General features: G+C 34.5%; 1 protein-coding gene across 5 annotated transcripts in view; it reads left to right on the top strand.

Moving 5' to 3' along the window:
- Positions 1-22,294, top strand: part of LOC131432715 (uncharacterized) — a 368,592-nt gene that overhangs the window by 100,501 nt on the left and 245,797 nt on the right. The gene's annotated exons all lie outside the window — the stretch shown is intronic.

The raw sequence follows: 22,294 nt of genomic DNA, 5'->3' as shown, positions 1-22,294 counted from the left end.
GAAAGTATTTTCTATCAAATGAAACAAACCGATTTTTTTTTCGTTTGCTCCAATGTTAGATATAGCAGTTTAAAAATGATCTGTTTTTGAACTAGTTTTGCTCATAACTTCGGTTCAGAAAACGCTACCTGAATGCGCTAGCCATGAAAAAATTGGTTTCAACAAACCCTAAAAGATATTCAAAGACACCAAAATCGAGAAGTGAATATTAAGAAAGCTAGAGCAAAAAATCTGATTTTTTTAGGAACACCCTAAGTTGATCTATTAAAATAGCTGTAACACTAAAACCGTTAGAGATACTATAATAGTGTTTTCGGCAAAGTTGCTTGATATAAGTTTTCCTACAATTTTGCCGAAGGATGCAGTCCTCTATCTCAACACATATGGAAAATAATTTTTGGATCACCCTAATAATTAGAACCACCCTAATACCATATGCTTCAAAATATGGCTTATCTTTCACTGATCATTTGTTCCGAAGACATCATAGCTCTAAAGTATAAGGCTAAGCCACAAATGTTTTTGTCCCCCTAAATTGTGGATCCGGACCACTGTGCAATGGCCTTAAACAGGTGCGTGTTGCGGGTGGTTGTTTGCTCGGTCGCACCTAGTGTGAAAATGCTGCCTTCCAACAATGACCGTAGGCGGCACGAAGAAGTGTTCGGGTCACCTTCCCTAGCCTCCGTTTCTTTTACCCTCTAGTTTGATGGGCGGGAATGTTTCGGTTAGGCTGAAGCATAGAAAACCAAACCGAACGGCGTTAGGCCTGTCTGTGCCAAGTGACGGCAGTCTTTTGCTAAATTAATACGCGCCACTGGAAAGATGAAGCCCGATAATGGGATGCGGTGTGTTTTGTGGTGAGTGCACGATATTTACTAGCCTCGGATTGCTCGGTAGATAATTAATTAATGTAGCGGTACTTCGCTAGGTCGATCGCAACCGGCAAAACGAATGAAAGACGACGACGACGAAACAGTACCTTTTCGTGACAGGCCACGGTCACGGATTTCATAACCGTTGAAATTTGCACTTCGTTTTTGGTTCGTTTAGTATTTAATTTGTTTGATCGTTTTGAAGTGTTCAATTTCAATTTCCAGTCACCTACATTTCTCGATAATATTTACACTTTTACACTATAAAACTATAAAACTATAAAACTATAAAACTATAAAACTATAAAACTATAAAACTATAAAACTAAAAATCCAAAAAACTATAAAACTATAAAACTATAAAACTATAAAACTATAAAACTATGAAACTATAAAACTATAAAACTATAAAACTATAAAACTATAAAACTATAAAACTATAAAACTATAAAACTATAAAACTATAAAACTATAAAACTATAAAACTATAAAACTATAAAACTATAAAACTATAAAACTATAAAACTATAAAACTATAAAACTATAAAACTATAAAACTATAAAACTATAAAACTATAAAACTATAAAACTATAAAACTATAAAACTATAAAACTATAAAACTATAAAACTATAAAACTATAAAACTATAAAACTATAAAACTATAAAACTATAAAACTATAAAACTATAAAACTATAAAACTACAAAACTGTAAAACTATAAAACTATAAAACTATAAAACGATAAAACTATAAACTATAAAATGATAAATCTGAAATTATACAACTAATACTATGAAAGTACGAAAGTACAAAAGTACAAATGTACAAAATTACAAAAGTACAAAAGTACAAAATTACAAAAGTACCAAAATACCAAAGTACCAAAGTACAAAAGTACAAAGGTAGAAAAATACAAAAATACAAAAGTACAAAAGTACAAAAGTACAAAAGTACAAAAGTACAAAAGTACAAAAGTACAAAAGTACAAAAGTACAAAAGTACAAAAGTACAAAAGTACAAAAGTACAAAAGTACAAAAGTACAAAAGTACAAAAGTACAAAAGTACAAAAGTACAAAAGTACAAAAGTACAAAAGTACAAAAGTACAAAAGTACAAAAGTACAAAAGTACAAAAGTACAAAAGTACAAAAGTACAAAAGTACAAAAGTACAAAAGTACAAAAGTACAAAAGTACAAAAGTACAAAAGTACAAAAGTACAAAAGTACAAAAGTACAAAAGTACAAAAGTACAAAAGTACAAAAGTACAAAAGTACAAAAGTACAAAAGTACAAAAGTACAAAAGTACAAAAGTACAAAAGTACAAAAGTACAAAAGTACAAAAGTACAAAAGTACAAAAGTACAAAAGTACAAAAGTACAAAAGTACAAAAGTACAAAAGTACAAAAGTACAAAAGTACAAAAGTACAAAAGTACAAAAGTACAAAAGTACAAAAGTACAAAAGTACAAAAGTACAAAAGTACAAAAGTACAAAAGTACAAAAGTACAAAAGTGCAAAAGTGCAAAAGTACAAAAGTACAAAAGTACAAAAGTACAAAAGTACAAAAGTACAAAAGTACAAAAGTACAAAAGTACAAAAGTACAAAAGTACAAAAGTACAAAAGTACAAAAGTACAAAAATACAAAAATACAAAAGTACAAAAGTACAAAAGTACAAAAGTACAAAAGTACAAAAGCACAAAAGTACAAAAGTACAAAAGTACAAAGGTACAAAAGTCCAAATTACAAAGGTTAAAAAAAAAATACAAAAGCACAGAATCGTTAAATAAAAAAAAATTAAAATGCAAAATTGTGAAACACAAAATTGTGGAATAAAATATCTAAATACGATACTGCAAATGAGGAAATTACAACAGACGAAAATGCGTTGGACAAAATTGCAAATGCAATATTGAACAAAAAGCAAACTGAATACAACACTGCAGAATTCAAAGTTTCAAAGATCAATTTTTAGAAACGTGAAATGATAAAATAAAAAATTACAACAGACATAATTGAAAATACAAATTTGTAAAGGATCAAATTGTAAATTACAAAATATCACAATGAGAGCTTGTTGAAAAGAAAATAGGTATGATAGGTAAATAAAATGCTAAATTTAACAAAGACAAAATTGCTTAATTACAATGATCAAGCGCTGTATATTTGAATAATCGAAACACAAAACTTGTGAAACAAATCGAAAAATACAGAGGACATAGTTTTAAAATACAAAATAAAACTATTAAACTTTTAAAGAATGTACAAAGATACAAACGTGCAAAAGTACAAAAGCACAGAATTGTGAAATAAAAAATTTTACAGTGCAAAATTGTAAAACTCAAAATTGTGTAATAAAGTAGTAAATAACGATATTGCAAATGAGAAAATTACAACATACAAAATTGCGTTGGACAAAATTATGTTAGACAAAATTGCGAATGCAATATTGAACAAAAAAAAAACTGAATACAAAACAGCAGAATTCAAAGTTTCAAAGATAAATATTTAGAAACACGAAATTGAAAGATAAAAAAATACAGCAGCTATAATTGAAAATACAAATTGATAAAGGATCAAATTGTAAACTACTAAATATCTGTATAAGAACTTGTAAAATAGAAAACACAAATTTTAAAATGCAAAATTTAACAAAATCCGAAATCACTTAACAACAATTAAAAATTGCTTCATATTTGAATAATCGAAACACAAAACTTGTGAAACAAATCAAAAATTACAAAAGACATAGTTTCAAAATACAAAAATACTAGATGCAAAATTGCAAAATGGAAAATATTTAATATAAAAAATTGCAAAGTACGAGATAAAAAAAACGACATAGCAAAATATTTAATTTCCATATTGCAAAACAAAAGATTGGCAAAGAAAAAAATGCACAATACATAACTGCATACTACAAACTTGGAAGTTTGCGAAATACAAAATTACAAATTTGCTTAAAACAAAAATTTAATTTTTTTTCTATCGAACAAATTTACTGAATACAAATCTGCAAATGTGAAATACAAAATTATTAAACGAAGAATTTCTATTTTCAAAAAAGTAACATTCAAAATTTGGAATATAAAAGTTTAGAAATGCGAGATTAGAAGATGAAAAAAATACAAAATGTAAAATTGTCACTCAAACCTGAATAATACTTAATTTAAAAGTACAAAACTGGTATCTTAACGTGAAAAAAAATAAAATTGATGTATAAAAATTTCAAAATACCGAAATGAAAAACTACCAACCACAAAAAAAACATCAGAAAATTCAAGAAAATGATTCACAAAACAGTAAAATACAAAATTGAAACTTGAAAAATGACTGATACAAAAGGAATAACTTCAAATTTTCGAAATACAAAGTAGTGAATTGCAATATTACAAAATGCAATATGACAAGAGACTAAACTCCAGAATACAAAACTGCAAAAAGCGAAGTAACAAAATACAAAATAATCACAAATACAAAGCACAAACAATAAAATTGCAAAACGAAACGAAATTGAAAAAGACTGGTTTTCAAAAATTCGAAACACATAATTGCGTTATTCAAACTCAAATTATAGTCCAATCTAGTCCAACCTTTATCAGTCTAGTCCAATCTAGTCTAGACTGGTTGAATATACTTCAGTATAGTCATGTCTAATCCAGTCTATTTTAATCTAGTTCAGTGTAGTTAAATCTAGTCCAGTCTGTGTAATTAGAGTTAAGTCTAGTCCAATATAGTTCAGTGTAGTTTAGTTTATTCTAGTTCAGCCTAGGCCAATTTAGTCCAGACTAGTCTAATCTAGTCCAGTCTAGTCTAGTATAGTATAGTCCAGTATAGGAAGCTCTAATCAGGCCTAGTTCAATTTAGTCTAGTCCATTGTAGTCTAATCTAGTTTAGTGTAGTTTAATCTAGTCCAGTCTGGGTAATTCTAGTTTAATCTAGTCCAGTCTGGGTAATTCAAGTCTAGTCCAATATAGTCCAGTGTAGTTTAGATTATATATAGATTAGTTCATCTATAGTAATATAGTCCAGTGTAGTCCAATTCAGTCCAGACTAATCTAGTAAATTCTAGTCAAGTCTAGTCCTATTTAGTCCAGTCTAGTTTAATTTATTCTAGTCCAGACTAGTATAATGCAGCACAGTATAGTACAGTATAGGAAACTCTAGTCAGGCTTAGTCCAATTTAGTCAAGTCTAGTTCAATCTAGTCCAGACTTGTCCAATCTAGTCCAATATAGTCTAATCTAGCTCAGTGTAGTTAAATCTAGGCCAGTCTGGGTAATTAGAGTCAAGTCTAGTCCAATATAGTCCAGTGTAGTTTAGTTTATTCTAGTCCAGTCTAGTCCAATTTAGTCCAGACTAGTCTAGTCTGGTAAATTCTAGTCAAGTCTAGTCCAGCATAGTTTAGTTTAGTCCAGATAGGTTTAAAATAGTTCAGTATAGTCCAGTATAGCCAAGTCTAGTCCAATCTAGTTCAGTCTAGTCCAGTCTGGTTAATTCTAATCAAGTCTAGTCAAATTTAGTCCAGTCTAGTTTGATTCATTCTAGTCCAGACTAGTCTAATGCAGCACAGTATAGTCCAGTATAGGAAACTCTAGTCAGGCCTAGTCCAATCTAGTACAGTAAATCCAAGTAAATCCTAGTCCAATCTAGTCTAGTAAATTCTAGTCAAGTCTAGTCCTGCCTAGTTTATTCTAGTCCTGTCGCAAAATTTCTTGATGCAAAATGCCAAAGTGAAAAATAGTAAATTTCAAAATTCAAAATAGTGAAAAGGAAAAATTTCATAATTAATAATCCACCTACTGAAGACGTCATGACTTGACTGGACGTCAAACGAGCCGGATATGTCTCCGTTCTAATTAGCTTTACGATATTATTAGGAAACATTTCCGGATCAGATTAGCTCAACTGCGTAACAGGAATTTGCCGAAACCGCCAGTAACCTTAGCAGAGTAACCGCGCAATCGATTCCGTCCTGTGCCAGTTCTCTTCTGTGTGCGTTTCGTTCGCTGGTGTGTAGAAGCGAAAATATGGTAGATCTTAGGTGCGAAAGCTTGAAAATCGATTTTCCACTGGCAGCACAGAGGAGAGAGTGTCGCATTGTTGCGTTCACAGTTCTTTATTCGTTTTGCCACTTTCCCTGTCTAAGTAGTTGGCGGTAACATTCTCACTTGTGTTGGCTTTGGTCGAATGTCACGATAGCTGCCGAAACTTGCGATTCTAATTCGGCTAATAAAGTAAAAACCCCAATTATGTTTTTATGGTTTTCGTTTAAGGAAAGCTTGATAAACGAGCTTCCAAGGGTACTTCGTCGGCACTGTAGGTTAATAAAATTATCATTTTCGTCTGTAAAAGGATAGAACGGAGCATTATTTTTACCTACTACTTATTCACTCCTGAAAAACACATCGCACCTCACTTTCATCTTCGCATAAATGATATTCGAGAATGGTTGCCAGGGCCATCGTTCCTGCGTTTGTAAATCTGTAAACCGCAGGCTCCAGACGGGAATATGCGTATTTAATACGGCCTGTCGAGCCAGATGCCGTCATCACCCGGGAGCCGTCGTCGTTATATCTGGTGCTCTTCTGTTTCAAAGCTGGTTAAAGGGTCGGTAAGAAAGTGCCTGCTTGCGTGAAGAGCACTTCAACTGAGAGCAGCAGTGTTCATTTACCGCACACACACAGTAAATTGATGATTAATCCGAGAAAACGTATCCGGACAGTAGCTGACTGCAACCGGAAGCCGGATGACGGCAGCACAAATTAGTGCAGGATAAGATAATTGACACAGGTCGTTTGCCAATTGGAGCGAAGAAAGGCTAAGGGAAAAAATATTTTATCGTTGAAAAGTCTAGTCAAATGTACTCCAGTCTAGCTCAGCCTAGTCCAATCTAGTCCAGTCTAATCATATCTAGTCATATCTAGTCAAGTCTAGTCCAGTCTAGTCCAGTCCAGTCCAGTCCAGTCCAGTCCAGTCTAGTCCATTCTAGTCCAGTCCAGTCTAGTCCAGTCTAGTTTAGTCTAGTCTAGTCTAGTCTAGTGTAGTCTAGTTTAGTCCAGTCTAGTTTAGTCTAGTCCAGTCTAGTCAAGTCTAGTCATATCTAGTCCAGTCTAGTCCAGTCCAGTCCAGTCTTGTCCAGTCTAGTCTAGTCTAGTCTAGTCTAGTCTAGTACAGTCTAGTCTAGTCTAGTCTAGTCTAGTCTAGTCTAGTCTAGTCTAGTCTAGTCTAGTCTAGTCTAGTCTAGTCTAGTCTAGTCTAGTCTAGTCTAGTCTAGTCTAGTCTAGTCTAGTCTAGTCTAGTCTAGTCTAGTCTAGTCTAGTCTAGTCTAGTCTAGTCTAGTCTAGTCTAGTCTAGTCTAGTCTAGTCTAGTCTAGTCTAGTCTAGTCTAGTCTAGTCTAGTCTAGTCTAGTCTAGTCTAGTCTAGTCTAGTCTAGTCTAGTCTAGTCTAGTCTAGTCTAGTCTAGTCTAGTCTAGTCTAGTCTAGTCTAGTCTAGTCTAGTCTAGTCTAGTCTAGTCTAGTCTAGTCTAGTCTAGTCTAGTCTAGTCTAGTCTAGTCTAGTCTAGTCTAGTCTAGTCTAGTCTAGTCTAGTCTAGTCTAGTCTAGTCTAGTCTAGTCTATTCTAGTCTAGTCTAGTCTAGTCTAGTCTAGTCTAGTCTAGTCTAGTCTAGTCTAGTCTAGTCTAGTCTAGTCTAGTCTAGTCTAGTCTAGTCTAGTCTAGTCTAGTCTAGTCTAGTCTAGTCTAGTCTAGTCTAGTCTAGTCTAGTCCAGTCTAGTCCAGTCTAGTCCAGTCTAGTCCAGTCTAGTCCAGTCTAGTCCAGTCTAGTCCAGTCTAGTCCAGTCTAGTCCAGTCTAGTCCAGTCTAGTCCAGTCTAGTCCAGTCTAGTCCAGTCTAGTCCAGTCTAGTCCAGTCTAGTCCAGTCTAGTCCAGTCTAGTTTAGTCTAGTCCAGTCTAGTCCAGTCTAGTCCAGTCTAGTCCAGTCTAGTCAAGTCTAGTCCAGTCCAGTTTAGTCCAGTCTAGTCTAGTCTAGTCTAGTCTAGTCTAGTCCAGTCTAGTCCAGTCTAGTCTAGTCTAGTCCAGTCTAGCCAATCTAGTCTAGTCCAGTCTAGTTCAGTGTGGTCCAGTCTAGTATTTTTGTAGAATTTTGATGAATCTGATATTCATGTAATGATTAAATTTTGAGTAACATGAGATAACAATAAATAGTTAAAAAATTACGGCTTGATTGCAGTTTTGTTAGGCCGCTCGGCCGTCCAGAACTTGTTTTAGGTTTCCAATAGTATCTAACAAAAACAAAAAAAAACATATTGACAAAGGAAGCAACAGAAATGAAAGTTTACGAATAAATCCAGTGGCATTTTCGCAAATTTTCATTTCTGTTGTCTATTTTCCAATCCGTTTTCTTTAATTAGATACTTATGATAACCTAAAACAAGTTCAGGACGGCTCAACGTCAAATCTGGAATCAATTCGTAAATTTTCGAACCACCAAAGATTTGTTTAAGAAATTTCCTTCAATTGAAATAGTCTAATCCTCAGTTGGAAAGGAACGAGTCGATTTTGTTCGTATTAACGTCAATCCAGGCTTGCCTCTTACTTGTTCATGAAATAGGAACTAGTTTTGAACCCTCGAATCGAATGAATTTTGCACTATCAATGGATCAAAGACTGTAATTGACGTTTTTCCTGAAAAATTTCCACATTTATATTGACATTCCCAATAAAAATCTGACCAATTAGCGAAAACGGATAGGGAGAGTGGAACTGCCAATTTTCCAGCCGTAGAAAATTTCAACTAAAGTGTGTCGTTTTAACATAACTACAAACTATAACAGTAAATTCTTCATGTTTTTTTGCAGAAAGTGTAACTGTACGAAAAACGACCCGAAATTATCATATTCTGTGGCAGCTTAAATTGTCAAAAAATTGTGAAAATTCCAATAAAAAAAATGTTGTTGTTCGAGAATAACCTTACTCTGCACCCAAGTGAGGCTATGGTTAGCCTCATCCGAGAGTGAATTCATGTCAGTATCAAACACAATCTGGTCACGTTTACTAGAAGGCAATCAGCAATATTTGAGCTAGTTGGAGTACCATAAGTAATATTAGTGCTTCAAATGATCGGATAAAGTAATTTTTCAGTTCGAATGAAGCGTTTCTGGTTGGCAAACAGTACCGATTTCGTATCTGCAGACTGTTAAACATCTGGTAAAAGCAAAGTCGGGATGATATTTTTTAAATCGAAAATTTGGCCTTCATTACGCATTTGAATACAACAAAGATGCTATACATTCACAAATATAGCTTGTAAAGAGTTTGGCTCACCAACTTGTGTTGCATCACTTTCTTAGCAAGAATACTTCGTTTCTAAGTATTCTGAGGTAAATGTTTCGAAGGATGTTCGAAAGGAAAATATATTAAATTTTGAATAAAAGTTCCTGATTTGGCAAGCAATTTGAGGATGTGGCGAAATAAACGCTCCCTACATCATTTCCAAAGCAATCTACGGTGTGCGATTTACATCGAAGAGTGCCTTGGGAAACGTCTCTTGCCTTTCAAAAGGTACTTACCAAGGGGCAACTCTGGTTTGGTCTGCCCTTAGCATCTTGCCACGTGTTAAACTGTGGTACTGAGTCGATAATAATGAAGACATGAACTAAGCGAAGCACTTATCGCCGATAATAACGTAAATAGGTTAATTAATCGTTGCTAATAAGTTGCTAATTAGTTACGGTAATTTTGAATTAGTTGCTCATTGTATTTTTGTAATTTTTTCGAGTACTTAGCTAAGTTCATAGGAAGATAACGAAGCAGCACTCCTAAATAAGCTTAAATACAAATCGAAACTCGGTGGCTAAGTTGTTGCTAATTAGTTGCTAATTAGTGACGGTAATTGTGAATTTGTTGCTCTTTTTTTTAATTTTTTCGAGTACTTCGCTAAGTTCATATGAATTTTACGAAGCTTCGCTACTAAATTAGCTTGAAAATCAAAACCCGGTGGACTAATTTGTTACTAAATAGTTACAAATTAGTTATGGTAATTTTGAACTTGCTGCTATTTTTTTAAATTTTTCAAATATTTCACTAAGTTTATATGAAGTTACCGAAGCACCCCTACTAAATAAGCTTAAAATCAAATCAAAACTCGGTAGATACGTTGTTGCTAATTAGTTACGGTAATTTTGAATTTGTTGCTCATTTTTTTTTAATTTTTAAAGTGCTTAACTAAGTTTATATGAAGGTTAACTTCAGGTCAGCACCCTACTAAATGAGCTTAAAAACAAATAAAAACCCGGTGGATAAGTTGTTTCAAATTAGTTGTTAATTGGTTACGGTAATTTTGAATATGTTTCTCATTTTGTTGAGTTTTTCAAAACTTAACTAAGTTCATATGAAGTCAACGAAGCACCGCTACTAAATAAGCTTGAAAATAAATCAAAACCCGGTGGACTACTTAATATATACAAATTAGTTACGGTAATTTTGACCTTGCTGCTCATTTTTTTTAAATTTTTCAAGTATTTCACTAAGTTTATATGAAGTTAACGAAGCATCCTTCCTAAATAAGCCTAAAAACAAATCGAAATTCGGTGGATAAGTTGTTGCTAATTAGTTACGGTAATTTTGAATTTGGTGCTCAATTCTTTTGTAATTTTTTAAGTACGCCTACTAAATAAGCTTAAAAACAAATTAAAACCCAGTGGATAATTTGTTACTAAATAGTTACAAATTAGCTACTAAATAACTTGAAAACAGTTCGAAACTCGGTGGATAATTTGTTGCTAATTAGTTACGGTAGTTTTGAATTAGTTGCTCATTTTTTATTTTTTTCAAGTATTTAGCTAAGTTCATATGAAGTTAACGAAGCACCCGTACTGAATAAGCTTGAAAACAAATTGAAACCCAGTGGACTGATTTGTAACGAATTAGTAACAAATTGTTACTAATTAGTTACAAATTAGTTACGGTAATTTTGAATTTGTTGCTCAATTTTTTTTTTTGCTCAAGTACTTCGTTCTTATGAAGTTAACGAAGCACGCCTACTAAATAAACTTAAAAACAAATTAAAGCTTGTTGGATAAGTTGTTGCTAATTAGTTACGGTTTAGTTTGAATTTGTTACTCTTATTTTAAAGTACTTTGACGAGTTCGTCTCGTTGTTAATGCAACTGTTGATTTTAAGTCGGTCATACTACTTTACCGACCGTACACTGTGTACATGTGCGATGCGCTGCTTCCATAGATTATTATTAAAAAAGCGTCTCTCCTAGCTGAAAAACGTTCGTTCGTTTTGAATTTTAGTTATTCTTTTAATGCTACTACCACACAATCAACCACTTGCATTTCAAGAGGCTCCATCTCGGTATGCGATTCGTTCTTGGTAATGCAAACAGCCGTAAACCATTAGTTTTTTGCACAGAAAAATGAACGAACAAAAAAAACGAATCATCAAACTTTTCGTTTGCAGCAGTCGAACACTTCAACGTGAAATCCTTCTTCTTCTGTTGCCATGCACCCGCAGCCGGTTCTATCCCCCCCCCCATAAAACCCTGAAACCAGTCAAACTTTGACGTCGAAAATCCTAGTGAATTTACGCGCCAAATTCGACACTGTCGGATTTTCTTCCGTAGTAGGCGGTGTGGTGTCCGGGGCCGGGTTGCCGGTTGGAATGATGAAGACTCGAAATAATCCTCGGCTGAGGTGGGTAGAATCATAAAATCTTCCCCCCTTCCCCCGTCGATCGTCGACGCTCGCTAAACAAATACGGATTGTCCGTGTGGCGAAAGGAAAGGGGAATAAGGGGTCTTATATGTGTTCTCCAACCTCTACCTCCGAAACCGTTGCGCCAGTCTTCCTCAAGCAAACTCATCCTCATCCGAATGCCAGGGAAAAACCAAGCACCCAGCAGCCCTTTGCGAATTCGTTTTTAGTTAAATTTATAACAGCGGCTCTGCGACGGGATTACGGGTGCTGTGTGCGGTCTCTGGGAAATAAAGAATACTCCACGTAATGGCATTGTTGTAAAGTTTTGCCTCCGAATGGGAATCTGCGAACGTGGAATTGAAACGCGAGTGAGCCACATTCGCGCATCAATTTGAATTATACATTTTTTTACTCGAACAGCTCCGCCTGAACCGTCCGGAAATCTGGAAGGAAAAAAATAGGATGCCATGATGTTTTTTAAGCGATACGAAAATTTGCTAATGACGTGCGAACGCCTACTATCCGGAAAAAAATTACACATTTCGATTAGTTGATAGTTGAATGTCAAAAATTGATCACACTGATAAAGTGCTGCTGGGCAAAAAAAACCGTTTCTGTTCTGCTTTTGTGATAATGGAAATAATGAAGTGGTACGTTCGTTAACCTGATTTACCAGACCAGCGCTGGGGGGAAACCAAGCAACCAGACAGGCAAGCAGCGAACCGAAAACCCCTTCGGAAAGCGTAACCCACAAAAAAAATATCCTCGCTTCCGATGATGATGTAATTTCGTATTTGTTCAGTATAATATTATTCTAGCATCATTTTATTTCTTCTCATTTGTTTTTCCCCCATCCCAAATGAATTCTAAACAGAGCAAGAACCGCCTTTGTTTTTGGTCTCTCTGATCGATAATATTTCGAGGGGGGGGGGGGGGTGGAACAAAAACTCAAATTAAATAACACTGTCGGGGACTCGGGACTCGGGAAACGGGTACTGAGTATGCATTTGCTTTCGCTACAGTGAACTTTGTGTGGGTGTTTTACTCTTTAAAAACGCGGAAAAATTTCATTACTGCCATTATTAAGCACCCCCTACCCTTCATTTACTGGGGTGTGGTAAGAGATAATTTGTCAGAAGTTACCTTTTAATTATTTACAAACGTGTTGTGAAAATCGTATAAAATCAAAGTTTGAACGGTAAATTTTTATAGGTGATAAATTCTATGTCGATAGAAATTTACGATGAATGAAAATCAAGGTTCTGTTAACTTGCATTTCACGGCTAAAAACTTGAAATCCTTGGACGGAAGTTTGAAACAAAAAAGATTGAAACCGGTTATGCAAAAAATTAAGCTAAACTCGGAAAGCAAAAAATTAGGCCAAACTCGTATTAAAATCGTACGAATTTTAACCAATTTAATAAATTTTGCCAAATATACAAACTCTCACAAATTTAACAAACTTTTATCAAGGCTATAACCGGGTAAGCATATGAAATCTGCCTCCGAAAAGAAATCATTTTATTATGCCTCAGTTGAAAGAGCTTGGATTAGAGATAATGTTCCCAAAATTTGAGCCCTTTAACTGCCGGAGTTCTATTGATTTTCATTTCATTTGATTTTTGAAGCAAAATCATTGCACAGTGCATAGTGGTCAGAAACGGGAAATTAGCGTGACCAAAAATATTTTCACTATTAAATATTAGTTTTTTGTAGTTGGTGTTTTCACAAAAGTTGTTTATAATCAAATGACGCTCCTTTTGATGTAAAAAGTTACTAGGGCAACCCTTATTTAGATTGAAATCTAACTTTCTTAATTGAACTCAAAAACGATTTTATTGTACAGCAAAATTGCAGGAAATTTTATTTTGAGCAATTTCACTGAAAAAAGTACCTCTCTATCTTATCATTTGATCGAGTTACATCAATTTTCCCGGGTAAAAGTAGGGTGGCTCCTTGAAAATCACTTTTTTTGTTCTAACTTTTTTGTGAAACCTTCTATGGAAAAGTTGTCTTCAAAAGAGTTGTTGAACTAATTATTGCGCACAATTTTGCTGAACTAAGCTTTTTGATATGAGCTACCAGTAAAAAGTTATGATTGTTTTTCCTTTCTCATATAGAAAGGCTATACAAATACTGTGAAAACCGACTCAGCTCGACGAATTAAGCAAATGCCTGTGTGTATGTATGTATGTGTGTATGTGACAAATAATGACTGAGATGGCTGAACTGATTTTCACAAACTTAGATTCAAATGAAAGGTCTGATGGTCCCATAGATCGCTATTGAATTTTTTCCCATATCCGACACCCTATTCCGGATTTACAAGGCAATATGTGCAAATCTATGAGAAAATGCGCATTCAACTGTCTCGGAAATTGTTCAACCGATTTCTACAAACTAAGATGCTAATGAAAGTTTTTGAGATCCTTCAAAAAGTCCTCGAAAAGTTGATCCAGATCCGACTTTCGGTTCCAGTATTACAGTGAGGCTAGTAGAAATGTTCAATTTCATGAATATTTTTTTCACAAGCGTTGGCAGTGCAGAGGTGCACTTTTTTTTTAAAATTCACTACTAAATTCATCTACTTGACAGACCTTGTTAGTTGGTGGATATATAAATCTACTTTGGGACTACAGATCCGACTTCCGGTTCCGAAATTATAGGGCAATGAGTATCAAAACTTAGAAACTGTCATACAAAATGATGCAAAATCGGTACTCATCGGTACGTGCTGGTACGGAAAAAGAAGAAAACGCACCCGCCTAGCACACAGCGTGCTTTGTTCAATTTTGTATAGCGTGCAGAGTTCCCACATTTAAATCTTTATTAACTTAACAAAACTGTTTACACATTGAAAAAGTGATGGTAGTTTATACCGAAGAAAGTTTTTGATGTTATTCAAGTTTCAAAAAAAGAAAATTGACAGAATCTTCTAGTGATGTTTTTTGGCATCATTTAACCACTAGGTGGATTAAAAAAGTTTTTTAATACAAGAAATGCATCTTCCAAATATTTTTAATTAATTGTAAACCTTCCAGACAATGCCTCGACTGTTTGACTGATTCTACAAATCTCGCCAAATTTTGCAAACAATAAATTCTGCATTTTTTTTGCAAATTTTACGCATATCATATACGAATGTTAAAAAAATGCAGCATACACTGAAGTCTTTTTTTAAGCGAGTTTACGTACCGCATAAAAAATCGCATAAAAAACCGCTTTACTATGAAAATTTGCATAAAAAAGTCCCATAAAAAAGATCTTAGTGTATTTTTATAAACCTCGACAAATTACTTCGAAATTTTACTTACTCGAAATTTGTAACATTTCCCGAAATTTGTAGAATTTCCCGACATTTGTAGAATTTTCCGGGATTTGTAAGATTTCCCGAAATTTGAAAAATTGCCGATTATGTGTAAAATTTGCCGTAATTGGTAGACTTTGTCGAAGTTTATAAAAATACACTAAGATCTTTTTTATGCGACTTACTAAGCTTTTTCGAAATTTGTAAAATTTCCCGAAAGATGTAAAAATATTTCGGGAAATTTTACAAATATCGGAAAACCTTACAAATCTTGGGAAATATAACTAATTTCGGGAAATTCCATAAATTTCGGAAAATATACCAAAGTTTTGAGAAATTTTACAAATTTCGGGAAATTTTACAAATTTCGGGAAATTTTACAAATTTCGGGAAATTTTACAATTTTCGGGAAATTTTTGCATATCGGGAAATTTTACAATTTTGGGAATTTTGAAAAATATAACAAATTTTTGGTAAATTTTACAAGTTTACGAGCAATCTAACAAGTTTTGAAGAAATTTTTCAAATTTCAGGAATTTTTACAAATATCAGGAAATTTTACAAAATTTCGGGAAATTCTACAAATTTCGGGAAATTTTACAAATTTTCGAAAATTTTTCAAATATCGGGAAATTAACAAATTTTGAAAAATTTTATAAAATTCTGAAAATATAAATTTTTGTTAAATTTCACATGTTTTTGAGTAATTTTACAAATTTTTCGGAAATTTTGCAAATTTCGGGGAATTTTACAAATATCGGGAGATTTTAAAAATTTAGGAAAATTTTATAAAATTCAGGATATTTTACAAAATTCAGGAAGGTTTACAAATTTTGGGAAATTCTACAAATTTCGGGAAATTTTACATATTTCTGGGAATTTTACAAATTTCGGGAAATATAACAAATTTCGGAAAATATAACAAATTTTTGGGAAATTTTAAAATTTCAGGCAATTTTACATATTTCGAAAAATTTTTCATATATCAGGAAATTGTACAAATTTGGGGAAATTCTACATATATGGGAAAATTCTACAAATTTTTTCAAATTTCGGGATATTAACGAATTTCGGAAAATTTCACGAATTTCGGAAAATATAAAAAATTTTTGGTAAATTTTACATGTTTTTCTGAAATTATGCAAATTTCGGAGAATTTTACAAATTTCGGGAAATTTCACCAATCTCGGGGAATTTGACAAATTATATCGGGAAATATGATAAATTTCGGGAAATATGATAAATTTCGGGAAATTTTATATATTTTGGAAAATTTGATAAATTTGGGAAATTTGATAAATTTCGGGAAATTTGATAAATTTCGGGAAATTTGATAAATTTCGGGAAATTTGTTAAATTTCGGGAAATTTTATAATTTTCGGGAAATTTGATAAATTTCGGGAAATTTGATAAATTACGGGAAATTTACATATTCCGGGCAAATTTACAAATTTCGGGAAATTTCATAAATTTCGGAAAATATAACAAATTTTTGGAAAATTTCATAAATTTCGGAATATATAACTAATTTTTGGGAAATTTTATTGAGAAATCTTACAAATTTCTAGGAAATTGAACAAATTTAAAATAAAAATTCCAATTACAGGAAGTTTTAACAATTTCTGTACTCTCGTGAAATTATTCAGGAAATTTTACCAATTTCATGAAATTTTCTAAGAGTGAGGGAGTTCATTTAAAAAAATTCGCGATTGCAGCAGATCTGGACGTTTCGTGCATTTCTCAAACAATACAAGCAAATTACGCATAATTTTAAAAATTCGCATAAAAAAAATGCGTATCTTCGAAAATCCGTGTAAAAGAGCCGCCCAGAACAAAACCGCATATAAAACACGCAAAAAAAGACCCGAGTGTATGTGTCTTTCACGTATCTAATTTTTTTGCAATCAGGACTACAAAATTTGTATTTTGTTAAAATTTTCGCGGTTTTTTTTAACCGTTTTCAACTTTGCTAAATTCCGTAAATAAATCGTGTAAATGCCATGCGTCCCCATCTGATGATAATTTTATTCAGACACATGGTTTTTCGATTGATTTTTTTTTTATATACCCGTCCACATTTTTTAAAAATCGGAAAAAAATGCAGCGTCATGTACTTATAAATGATTTATTTTTGATGCAAAATCTAGAGTGGTACAAAAATTGTTAGTGTGAATAAAAAAAATTTGAACATTTTGAGCATTTTTTCACATGAAATACATTTTGAAAATTTCTGAAAAAAATCATTTAAAAAAATTGCACGAATTGCATAAATCGAGCTAACATCGGCAACTAAATTCTTGAGGTGAACTTGAAGCCCTGGTTGAACGGGGGTCTCCTCCCGAATGAGGAGGGGGAGGGGGGGGGGGGGCTTTCAGAAGAAACGACACATCATAAATCAAAACCAGTCCCGCCGGAGTTCAACGGGTGCAAAAACCCTCATTAGTTCACATTTATTCAACTTCTTTGCCTCTGCCCGACGGACGAATTGCCGCTAGCCTAGCCTGGCTAGCTACTTCGGAAAAAGAAAAACCACATTCAGTTCTATGAATAATAATTACATAATTGAACTCGGACACTTGTAGCGTAGCATTTGTGTTCTCGTGGTCATTTTTTGTTTGTTTGCTTCTTTCAGTGTAATCTGCAGCGCCTCATCGTTACCAATCAGAACGGGCTATGTGTGTGTGTGAGTTGGAAGTAGTATAAAACCTGTTCACAAATTAGCTCATTCAATAAATCACACACTCAATGTACATTGAAATGGAAAATTATTATATTATTACTCGCTGTCAGATCGAATTGAGCGGTCGGATCTACGTCAACAGGTTGACTAGCGCAGTCCCCGGGTTTTAGATTAATTATGGTGGTTTGATTTTTAGAACGAGAAATTATCGATGACTCTAATGAAATGTTAATTTTCAATTTTGATAGATGATTTTTTTTTTCATAAATACGTTTATTTCTTAAGGCAGTTTACATAAGTTTTTCTTCGCCGTAGCATCACTTTTACATAATATTCTTATCCTAATTTAATTCTAACATAGTCACAACGTTTTGCATTTATTAAAACATATTCTCTTATTACTTAAATATCATCTTAGGTAACTCGTCATTAATTATGAAATCTACTCGGAAATATTATTTGAACCAAACGATTAACTTCTATAAATTATAAAATAAGCTGTTATTTTCAGACATTTTGTTAATAATTTCATAAACTGTTTCGAGTTTGTTTGTATCATTACATTATTTTTATTCTAATTTAGCTATTGGTTGAACTCATGGACGCAGCTGGGATCAGAACTAAGTCTTGAAAGGGGCCTTTATTAAATTGAAACTCCAGTTTTCTTTATGAAATGATAAATAAGTTTCATGTATGAAAGGTCACGACAAGCAAGAATGTCTCGAACTGGGACATTGGATAGTCTACCTTGGGTACGCAAAGAATTTATTAGTTGAGATCTGACATCACGATACTCCACGCATGTCCAAACGACATGATCAATATCCCGATAACCTTCTCCGCAAGCACAATGATTAGTCTCGGAGAGCCCAATTTGAAGGAGATGTGCATCTAACGTGTAGTGATTGGACATGAGTCTGGACATCACACGAATGAAATCTCTACTCACATCCAGTCCCCTGAACCATGCCTTTGTCGATATTTTCGGAATAATTGAGTGCATCCACCGACCCAGATCATCTTTATCCCAAGAAGCTTGCCAGCTGGCAAGTGTTCTTTGGCGAGACGAGCTATAGAATTCGTTGAAAGCAATTGGTCTCTCATAAATTTCACCCTCAATAGCACCACGTTTGGCTAAAATATCGGCTCTTTCATTGCCAGGAATGGAGCAATGAGCCGGGACCCAGACTATAGTGATTAGATAATTATTGTTCAATATGTCGTTCAGGCACTGTTTTATTTTGCCCAGGAAAAACGGTTCAGTCTTGCCAGTCATGTTTGAGCGAATGGCTTCAATTGCACTCAGACTATCTGTGAAGAGGAAATAATGGTTTGGAATTAATGTGACGATTACACTCAAACTATAATGAACTGCTGCTAGCTCTGCTATATAAACAGATGCAGGTTCTTGAAGCCTAAATGAGGCCGAAACATTATTGTTGAACATACCAAAACCTGTCGCTTCTTCAATTCGCGATCCGTCCGTGTAAAACATTTTCTCAGAGTCAATATGCCTGAACTTACTTGAAAATATTTTTGGGATTTCCGTCGAACGTAGATGATCCGGGATTCCACGCACTTCGCGCTGCATGGATGTATCGAAAAATAAAGTTGAGTCAGGGACATTTAGGAGGCTGACACGGATAGGAATATATCTTGAAGGGTTGATTTCCTGTGACATATGGTTAAAATATACTGTCATGAATTTTGTTTGAGATCGAAGCTCGACTAGTCGTTCGAAATTATTAATTACCATGGGATTCAGCACCTCACATCTTATTAGCAGGCGTGATGAAAGCTCCCAAAATCGATCTTTTAATGGAAGAACTCCCGCCAGAACTTCAAGACTCATTGTATGTGTCGAATGCATGCACCCTAAAGCAATTCGCAAACAACGATACTGAATTCGCTCCAGTTTGATAATATGAGAGTTTGCAGCGGAACGAAAGCAAACGCATCCATATTCCATCACTGAAAGTATCGTTGTCTGATACAATTTTATTAGATCTTCCGGATGAGCACCCCACCAAGATCCTGTTATTGTTCGAAGAAAATTTACTCTTTGTTGGCATTTTGTTATCAGAAACCTAATGTGTCCTCCCCACGTGCATTTGGAATCGAACCACACCCCGAGGTATTTAAAAGTTAAAACCTGTTGGATCATTCTTCCCATCATATGGAGCTGAAGCTGCGCGGGATCATGCTTTCTTGAAAAGACGACTAACTCTGTTTTCTCCGCAGAGAATTCGATACCAAGATGAACAGCCCAATCGGACAAGTTATCTAAGGTATCTTGCAATGGTTTATGCAGATCAATAGCTTTGGGTCCAGTAACTGAAACCACGCCATCATCTGCCAATTGTCTTAGTGTACATGGGGTTACTAGACAGCTGTCAATGTCATTTACGTAAAAATTATAGAGGAGCGGACTGAGGCATGAGCCTTGCGGGAGACCCATGTAACTATTTCTGAGTGTTGCCAAATCGCCATGTGAAAAATGCATGTGTTTCTCTGACAAAAGGTTGTGCAAATAATTATTTATAACCGCTGGGAGTCCATTTTGGTGAAGCTTGTCTGAAAGAACATCAATGGAAACTGAATCAAATGCTCCTTTAATGTCTAAAAATACAGATGCCATTTGTTGCTTTTGAGCGAAGGCAATTTGGATGTCAGACGAAAGTAATGCAAGGCAATCATTCGTCCCTTTATTTCTACGGAAGCCAAACTGAGTATCTGACAACAAACCGTTCGTCTCGACCCAAGTGTCGAGACGTCGTAGAATAATTTTTTCGAACAATGTTCTGATGCAGGACAACATCGCAATGGGTCTATATGAGTTGTGATTGGAAGCTGGTTTCCCCGGTTTTTGAATGGCGATAACTTTCACTTGTCTCCAGTCAGGTGGAACAATATTTTGCTCAAGAAACTTGTTGAACAATTCCAACAAACGTCTTTTTGCGAGGTTGGGCAGATTCTTCACCAAGTTGAATTTAATTCTGTCCAACCCTGGAGCGTTATTGTTACAAGACAAGAGTGCTATAGAAAATTCCATCATTGAAAATGGGTTATTAATAAAACCATTATTTGGAGGAGATTCCCGTATAATGCTCTGCGTAGGAACAGAATCTGGGCAAACTTTCCTAGCAAAGTCAAATATCCATCGGTTCGAGTATTCATCACTCTCATTGCCCACGTTACGATTCCTCATTCGTCTGGCCGTGTTCCAAAGAGTGCTCATTGAGGTATCTCTTGACAAACCTTCGACAAAATGTCTCCAATAGCTACATTTTTTGGCTCGAAGTATGCTCTTGTACTTGGTTTCTAAAACCATAAGTTTTTCAAAATTCTGAGGAGTTCCTCCTCCCCGTTTTAGAAACGTCTTGCAAGCATTTTGTTTTGCGAGTTTAGCCTCTGAGCACTCTTTGTCCCACCAGGGGTTGGGAGGCCTTCTGTTAGTCGTTGGCCCAGGAAAGCGTTTAGTTTGGGATTGTTCTGCTGCCTCCAGAATCGAACAAATGAGGAAGTCATATTCTTCAAGTGGAGGGAGCTCTTCCATTGAATTCAAAATACTAGAGATACTACTTTGGTATTTAATCCAGTCGATATTTTTTGTCAAATCATATGGAATACTAGCGGAAGTAGCAATGCAATTGCTACTGCTAATTGAGATGATGATTGGTAAATGATCGCTACCGTGTAAATCAGGCGGTATTTTCCAGGTGCAATCTAGTCGAATTGATGTTGAGCAAAGAGATAGATCTAATGCACTTGGGCGTGCCGGAGGTCTTGGGATCCGTGTCATGCTACCCATATTTAATACCGTCATGCTAAAATTGTCACAAATGTTTTGTATTAAAGATGATCTGCTATCATTGTAAACGGAACCCCACATAATACCGTGCGAATTTAAATCCCCCAGAATCAATCGTGGTGCAGGAAGGGCTTCAACCATTTCATTAAGCTGTTGCTGTCCAACTTGTGCTTTTGGAGGAATATAAACCGAAGCTATGCAAATATCTTTGCCTTTAATGTTTATTTGGCAAGCAACAACTTCTATACTAGAAGTTGAAGGGATGTTTAATCTATAAAAGGAATAGCATTTCTTAATTCCCAAAAGCACTCCACCATACGGAGAGTCTCTATCGAGACGTATAATGTTAAAATCATTAAAATTTAAAGCTATGTTTGAAGTAAGCCATGTTTCGCATAAAGCAAATACATCACATTTTTGACTATGCAATAATATTTTAAATGAATCAAGTTTTGGCATGATGCTTCGACAATTCCACTGCAGGACAGTGATTGTATCATTTGCGACGGGTGATAAATTATCCATCAAAAGATACAAAACCTGAGACAATTGGCCATTGAGCTGATAACTGCTTCAAAAAGGTTCTAGCTATTGGAAGGAATGCCATTATGAGGGTCTTTAAGGGTTCAGATATATTGAATGCTGAGAAAATCCATTCAACAATTTCCGAAAACTTCAGTAATCCTGTTGGTGGCTGTGAAATGGAGCCCACTGGATTATTATCTTTTTCTGTACTAGATCCTGGATTGGTTTGTGAATTTGACAAACCAGGAGGCACAGTCTTTGGTTTTGACTTTTTTTGTTTAACACGGGGATCTTTTTTTGAAGATGAAATTTTAGGTGTCTTTTTTGGTAATTTGGAGGAAGACTTCTTTCTCTTAACTGACCCTTGGGTAGTGATAAACGAATTACCTTCACTA

Source organism: Malaya genurostris, chromosome 1, assembly GCF_030247185.1.
Source record: "Malaya genurostris strain Urasoe2022 chromosome 1, Malgen_1.1, whole genome shotgun sequence".
Taxonomy (NCBI): Eukaryota; Metazoa; Arthropoda; class Insecta; order Diptera; family Culicidae; genus Malaya; species Malaya genurostris.
Note: the sequence above shows the minus strand (reverse complement) of the source record. Positions and strands in the feature narration are given on the sequence as shown.